Here is an 8,242-nt window from a genome sequence, read left to right as displayed (position 1 = left end):
AGTGAAATGTACTGAAGTATGGGAGAAGATTTAAATTTTGTACCTGTCTTTTTCTTTATTTGAGGGAAGAATAGAGAATTCTATTTTATTTTTAAAAATATTTATTAAAATAGTTCATGATCAAGTTTCTCATAAAATGATATATGTCAAGTACTTACAAACCATACATATAAATGATAGTTTTTTTTCCATTCACAAACATTTATTGAGTGCCAACTGTTTGCCAGGCCCTGGGCACACATGCACAAACAGAAACAGTCTCTACCCACACCTCCTCTAGGACCTTTTGCAGGGATCCACCAGATTTTGGCATTCTCCACCTCCTCAAATGACCTTGATCTAAATGATCCCTCCAGGAAAGGCTAAGTTCAGTTTGGGCAAGAGCAGTTCCATTTTGTCTTGGTAGTGCCCAGTGGGTGGGTGGTGCCACAAGGCTCAAATCCAGCCTCCAGACACTTACTGACAACATGACCCTGGACCAGTCCAGTCACCTGCCTCAGTTTCCTCAGATGTAATCTGGGGATAATAACAGTACCTCCCTCCCAGGGCTGTCTTGAGGATTCAAGAGACCATATCTGAAGAACTCTCAGCACAGTACCCTGCACACAGTGAGTGCCACATAAATGCATACTCCTCTCCCATTTCCAAGCACCGAATGTCTGGGAAGGAATGATGGGTTCACAGGGTTTAGAGCTGCAACAATCCTGGAAGGCCAGGGAGTCTAACACCCCACACCCTGACTGATGGGGAAACTGAGGGCAGAGGTGATACAGGCCTTGTCAAGACAGCTGTGGACTCGGGGATTCACCCAAACCCCTTGTGGAGCTCCCAGCAGGGACAATCTCAAGGCACCTGAGGAGCTGGCATCTTCACTGTTCTGAGAACATGGGGGAACCTCAGAGCCCCTTCTTGTGATGGGGGAGGGGGAAGTGCAGGCCCAGCCACACTCCCTGGCCCTTCTGGGAGACAGTTCTTGGAATAGCGCTGCTGCAGAGAGTCTCTGTAGAACCAGAAGATATGATGGGAAGGGTGCTGGGGGGGTGCAAGACACTACTCTCAGCCACAGAGTACAGGCCTTTGGTGGGGGACATCAGCAGCTTCTGCTCAATGCTGTCCAGGGTGAAGATAAGTATGGCCTGAGCCTCCTTCTCCTGCTTAGCTGTGTGGTCAAGGACAAGTCCTCCATCTGGGTCGAGGGCACAGGTGACCCTGCAGAACAATGCCTGCATAGGCACACCAATGTCCACCAGGGCCAGGCAGGCTGCATTCAGACAGCAGGCCATCAGGGAGCCAGCATCGCTGACTATCTGCAGCACAATGGTTATGGAGGTTCAGGGGTTCAAGGTCCCTAGCACAACAGCCTCACATATATTTCTGGTCATCTGCTCCCTGCTTTTCTCTGCAGGCAGCCCTATCTTGGGCTTCAGAATCACCTCCAGAGGGGCTTTGTTGAAGATCTCCTTGCAGACTTTGACCTCTATCAGACTGTAGACTCCAACTAGGACCGAGCTGTTTCTCTGCAGGAAGGAGGCAGAGCCATCAGGTCGGGAGAGCAGGTTCTGTTCGCAGGTGAAATGTTGGAGCTGCAGCCCTAGCCTCAAGAACTTGGATCCCAGTTGGCTGGAGCCAGCACCCAACTCTGTCTCCATGTCCATCCAAGTGAAAGTGGGCCAGCAGAAAACTAATGCTAGTTATTATTATTGCATTATTGTTGCTGTTTCTATATTCATTATTAACTACTCAAGGTTTTTTATTTTTTCCATTAACCAAATGGACCTGTCTTTATGACGAAATATCTAAGAGCAACCTCATAATCTTATTTGCCAAGTGCAATAAGTATATTCAGAGTGTACAACTATTTAACTAAAGATGGTGTAATGCTAATAGGATTTAAGATCTTCTGGCCCATTAACAGGCCTCATGTGGACAGCCCATTAAGGGAAGCTTGCTTAGGGGAGGCTTGCTTGTAGTAAGACTTTCACACCTTTTGTTAATTTCTAATTAGGCACTGAGTCATGAGGGTCATGATTTTTTTTGGCTCTAAAAAGGGTATATATTCTCTGAGGTTAGCATTTTGCTATGGGGCTCACTCATTGGAAGACTTTTCTTGTGATTTGACCAGATGAAACTCTGGGTAGCAGTCAATGACTATAGCAATCTATTGTTTGATAAACCCAAAGACACCCGTTTTTGGGATAAGAACTCACTATTTGACAAAAACTGCTGGGAAAACTGGAATATAGTATGGCAGAAACTGGGCATAGACCATTATCTAACAACATATACCAAAATCATTCCTAAATGGATGCATGATCTAGGTATAAAGGCTAATATTGTAAGAAATTTCAGAAAGCAAGAAATAGTTTACCTGTCAGATTTGGGGAGAGGTGAAGTCTTTATGAGCAAACAAGAATTAGAGAGTATTATAAAATGCAAAATGTATAGTTTTGATTACATTAAATTGAAAAGCTTCTGTACAAATAAAGCCAATGTAAGCAAGATTAACAGGGAAGTGTAAAATTGGGAAAAAATTTTTTTTTACAGCCCATGTCCCTGATGAAGGTCTCATTTCTAAAATATATAGAGAATTGAATCAAATTTATAAGAATACAAGTCATTCCCCAATTGATAAATATTCAAAGGATATGAACAGGCAGTTTTCAGAGGAAGAAATTAAAGATATCTATAAGCACATGAAAAAAGTCTCTAAATTACTATTGATTAGAGAAAGGCAAATCAAAACAACTCTGAGGTACCACATCTCACCAATCAGATTGGCTAAGATGACAAAACAGGAAAATGACAATGCTGGGGAGGATGTGGACAAATTGGAACACTAATGCATTGCTGGTAGAGATGTGAACTGATCCAAACATTCTGGAGAGCAATCTGGAATTGTGCCCAAAGGGCTATAAATAATTTCATACCCTTTGATCCAGCAATAACACTTCTAGGTTTGTATTCCAAAGAGATCATAGAAGTGGGAGGAAGACCCTTACGTAGATAAATATTTATACCAGGTCTTTATGTGGTGTCAAAGAATTGGAAATTAAGGGATTTCCCATCAGTTGGGGAATGGCTGAACAAGTTGTGGTATATGGATGTAAGGGAATACTATTGTGCTATAAGAAATGAGTTGCAGATGGACTTAATATCTACCTGGTGAGGCTTATACGAACTGATGCTGAGTGAGAAGAGTAGAACCAGGAGAAATTTGTACACAATTACAAACACAACTTATGTGTGATGACCAACTTTGATAGATTGGACTCTTCCCAGCAATGCAGGGTTATAAGTCAACCCCAAAAGCCTCATAATGGAGAGAGGTATCCACATTCAGAGACAGAACTAGAAAGAACTGTGTTTGAATCCAGATTGAAGCAAACTACATGATCTTTTTTCTTTTTCTTGCTTGTTTTTTTCCCTCTTTCCCATTGTTCATTCCATCTGATACAATCCTTTATAACCTAATGTCTAATGTGAAATTATTTGCAGATCCTGTACTTGAGTGTATGCTGTCATGGGGGGAAGGGGAGTGAGGGAGAGAAAATTTGAAACTCAGGTTATTATGGAACTGAATCTTGTAAACAAAAGTAAACAAACAAATTAATAAAGACCAAAAAATTAAAAACAAACAAACAAAAAAGAAATTTGAGGATGTATAGGCATAGTAATTCTTTGCCATCTTACAAATCATTACCCTTCTTTCCTTTTTCTTGAGTCATAGCTTCACCATATTTTGTCCTCATATATTTCCCATTCTCAACTATTAAATTGAATTTTTTAATATTAAAAAAATTATAAGGTGTTGCTCCTGTCCTCTCTCTCCTTTCATAAAGTATATGACTATATCTTTGTATAAAAACCATAATTTTAGGTTTTATTCAAAATTCTCTTGTCGTTAGTTGGAATGGTGGATACCAATTATAAGGCGGAGGAAGATATACATAATATAAACACAAGCATGCAATTGGTGTTGTTGTTCAGTTCTTTTCAGTCATATCAATTCTTCATGATCCCATTTGGGGTTTTCTTGGCATAAGTACTGGAGCAGTTTTCCATTTTCTTCTTAAGTTCATTTTACATATGAGGAACCTGAGGCAAACAGAGCTAAGTGACTTGTCCAGGGTCAAATACCTAGTAGGTGTCTGAGACTAGATTTGAACTCAGGAAGATGAGCCTTCCTGACTCCAGGCCTGGCACTATATCCACTTGTAGCAGCAAGCACCCCAGTGTCCCCAGGGTGGCTGCCAACACAGGTTCTTGGATCTGCTTTGATAAAGGAAAGCAACTCAAAATGGGTTAACAAGCTTACTTTAATCAGTCAAACATATATCGTTTACCTAGTTCAGGGGGAAAAGGTCAGCACCACAAACTTCAGAGTATACAGACAGAATTATCAAGACAGAGAGACAGATCAAGTAGACAGGTTTCCAAACCATTACATCCATACCAAATCAACATCTGGGTTTTTCAAAGCCGGGGGGCTCTCAATAACGGCTTCCCAGAGTCTCATCTGATCAAATCACAGAACACTTCTCAAAGTGAACCCCAAAGCAAAGCCTCACATCAGGAATTATATAGCCTTCTCCTGGCTCAGATAATGTAAGCACCCTCTTGACCCACTCCCCAATCACACAGCATCAAGGTGTGGGCATTCCTGAAAACCAAGCCTTCTGTCACAGGCTCCATGTGACCACGTTCAGCCTATTAGGAGGCAGAGTATATTTTCAAATCCAGGAAGGTTCTCAAAGTCTCTTAAGCCTATCAGAGGGCCTAAGAGCAGGGAGTATCTTTAAATTTCCCTTTGCATTACACCACTTCACCACATAGCCACTCCTTTTGGATATTACAAAAGTGATAAAAGTGACAATACAGGGGGCAAATTACTAAAATGCCCTGTGTCCAAATTTCCCCATATATAAAATGAAAAGATTGGAATATATGGCCTTTGGGTTCCCTTCTAGTTCTATATTTAAAATACTGTGTTCTGAGTCAGCTAGGTGGTGCAGTGAATAGAGCACCTGCCCTGGAGTCAGGAGGACCTGATTTGAAATCATCCCTTAGACACTTAATTTACTAGCCTTGTGTCCTTAGGTAAGTCACTTAACCCCAATTGCCCTGCCTTCCCTCCTCCAAAAAGTAAAAGAAAAAAATACTATGCTCTATGATTTTATATTAAGAAGAAAAGCTATATTGATATTGTGTTAGAAAGACATATGTGTAAAGCCAAGCATGAACAGCTTTCCAGAGGACTGCTGCTGTGAACAGCTTTCAATGTTCTGATTACATAGTATAATGAACTCTCTATTTTTCAATAACAATTCAGAGCAAAACATTCCCAGAAAATCAAGGTACAGCATTCACCATGTCACAACTCAACAACTTATTACTAAAATAGCCACATAGTTTTCACCAAATCGGTTGCATAGTTTTCAACAAAGTAGTTTTGTGGAAGGAACATGCCAGTTCACTGTTCTGATACAAAAGCCTATAACACCTGACAAAATAGAACTGTTCAAATGGAAAAAGAGTTACAAATATTAACTGATGAAAAAAAGTTCTTAAAAAGAAGAATTGGCTAAATGGAAAACAAAGAAATGCAAAAGCTCCCTGAAGAAAATAATTCCTTCAAAATTCGAAATGGGCAAGTGGAATCTAATGACTCCATGAGGCACCAAGAAACAATAAAATAAAGCAAAATAAACAATAACAACAACAACCCAAATCTTTAGAGGAGAGACAGGATAAAAAAAGAGAATATGAACAGAAGAAAATACAATTCAGGAAAATGCAATGCTAGTAATTATAAAAGTGAATGTAAATAGAATGAACTCATCCATAAAACTGAAGAGGATAGCAGAATGAATTAGATACTAAAATCAAACAATATGTTGCTTACAAGAAACACATTTCAATAGAGAAATCACACAGAGATTAAGTAAAGCACTGGAGAAGCATCTATTATGCTTAAGGTGAAGTAGAAAAGTCAGGAGTAGCAATCCTGATTTCAGGCAAAACAAAAACAAAAATAGACTTAATTATAAGAGACAAGCCTGGAAATGACATCTTGCTTAAAGGCATCATAGACTATGATGTAATCTCAATACTAATCATATATAGACCAAATGGAATAGCATTCAAATTTTTGAAGGAAAATTTCAATGAATTGCAGGAAGAAATAGTAAAATTATACTATTGAGGAACTTTAACATTCTCCTTTCAGAGCTAGACAAATCTAACCATAAAATATTTAAGAATGAAATGAAAGAGATATATAGAATATTTAAAAATGTAGTTATGATAAAATTCCAGAGTAAACTGAATGACAATAGAAAGGACTATCCTTTTCCCCAAGATGTACATGGAACCTTCACAAAATTGACCAGATGTTAAGACCTAATTACCTCATGACCAAAAATAGAAAAGCAGAAGTATTAAATTCACCCTTTACAACCCGCAATTCAATAAAATTTATATTTAATAAAGGGCCATGAAAACATAGATTAAAAGTTAATTGGAAAATAAATAATATAATCCTAAAGAATGAATGGACCAAAGAATAAATTATAGGAATAATTGATAATTTCATTCAAGAGTGTGACAACAATGAGAATATTTCAAAATGTGTGAGATGTAGCCAAGGCAGTACTTAGGAGAAAATGTATTTCTCTAAATGCATACATCAATAAAAGAGAGAAAGTACACATCAATGGCTCAGACATGCAACTACAAGAATTAGAAAAGGAACAAATTAAAATGACCTAATTAAACAACAAAATGGAAATCCTAAAAATTGAAGGAGATTAAGAAAACTGAAAGTGAGAGAATCATTGAAATAATAAATAATTCTGAAAGGTGGTTTAAAGATTTATTTAGCATTTTTGCTCTCCTAAATTTGGTCATGAGGTTATTATGGCATAATATATAGTGAATTTTTGTGAAGGTGACATGTACAGCTTGGGAAAAATGCTCACTGTGGTAAAATAGATAAGCCATCAATTAACTTGCTTAAAAAAAAAGAAGAAAGCCCTATTATTCCTACCAAAAATGAAAAGAATATATGTACCACCAATGAAGATGAATCTAAAACAATTGTTAGGGATTATTTTGTCCAATTATAGGCCAGTAAAACTAGAAATCTATGTGAAGTGGATAAATATTGATAAAACTACAAACTGCCCAGATTAACAGAAGAGGAAAAAATATTTTTAAATAACCCAATTTAAGGGGATAATATGAGCAAGCCACTGTAATGCCAAGCAAAGACAACTTCCAAGGTTCAGAAATACCAGCATAGCAGCCCTCCATTTTATTCAGTGACAAATTAAGAACAGAAAAAAATCAAAATACAGCATTCACCAAGTGTAATTCAATAATTTCCAAGTACTACTCTACCCCTGGACAGTTCATTCACTTAGTCAATCACAAAGTCCCTCTTCCAAGACTAATCCACCCCTGGGCAGTACATTCATTTAGTCTATCCCAAAGACAGTCTTCTCAAATAGAGATTAGTTTTCCATCATAAACAAAGTACATTCACAGTCAGTCACAGAGCACAGAAAATGTCCAAAGTTTACCATCCCTGCATCACAACTGCCAAGCACCTTCTCAAGAGGGGCAGTACAGAGCACAAAGGCCATCTATCTCTGAGCACAGCATTTAATACTCAGAAAGGTCTTTTCTTCATCTTGACTCCAGGCAAGTTCTCAGCAATCTCTATTGCTGGGGAGACAAACTTAACAAAGTCACAAGATACATTGACAGTGTCCTCATAAATTCATTCTCTGTCTGCAGAATAGTGCTAGGATCCCTGAAAACATCAGCAAGTCCCTCTTCCAGGATTTCTGTAAACATACTACAAGAAAATCCTTCTTCAGGGCTTCTGAACCAATAGCAAGGTTCCAGGATCTCTGCAACAACAGAACTGTCCTTCACCAGAGTATATAATTCAGTCTCTGTCTTCAGAACAGTCTCAGGACCCCTGAACCAACAGCAAGGTTCCAGGACCTCTGGAACAACAGCACTGTCCTTCACCAATGGAAGAATCTGGAAAGGTTCCAGGACCTCTGGAACAACAGCTCTGTCCTTCACCAATGGAAGAATCTGGAAAAACAACATCACACATTACCAGCATCACAGCCATGTCTCCTCAGTCCTTGGCAGCTCTGGGTGGCAGATCTCAAAAATCCTGTGCAGCTTGAACTGGCCCTCAGCAATCCTCTCTCTCTCTCTCTCTCTC

At 38.8% G+C, this 8,242-nt stretch overlaps 1 pseudogene; it reads right to left on the bottom strand.

Moving 5' to 3' along the window:
• Positions 1–318: 318 nt before the first annotated feature.
• LOC138144342 (exosome complex component RRP46-like) overlaps positions 319–8,242 on the bottom strand; it is a 72,736-nt pseudogene continuing 64,812 nt past the window's right edge.

This window comes from Petaurus breviceps, unplaced genomic scaffold (genome assembly GCF_028583685.1).
Source record: "Petaurus breviceps papuanus isolate PSGF00001 unplaced genomic scaffold, PetGlider_PUasm1.0 90696, whole genome shotgun sequence".
Taxonomy (NCBI): Eukaryota; Metazoa; Chordata; class Mammalia; order Diprotodontia; family Petauridae; genus Petaurus; species Petaurus breviceps.
Note: the sequence above shows the minus strand (reverse complement) of the source record. Positions and strands in the feature narration are given on the sequence as shown.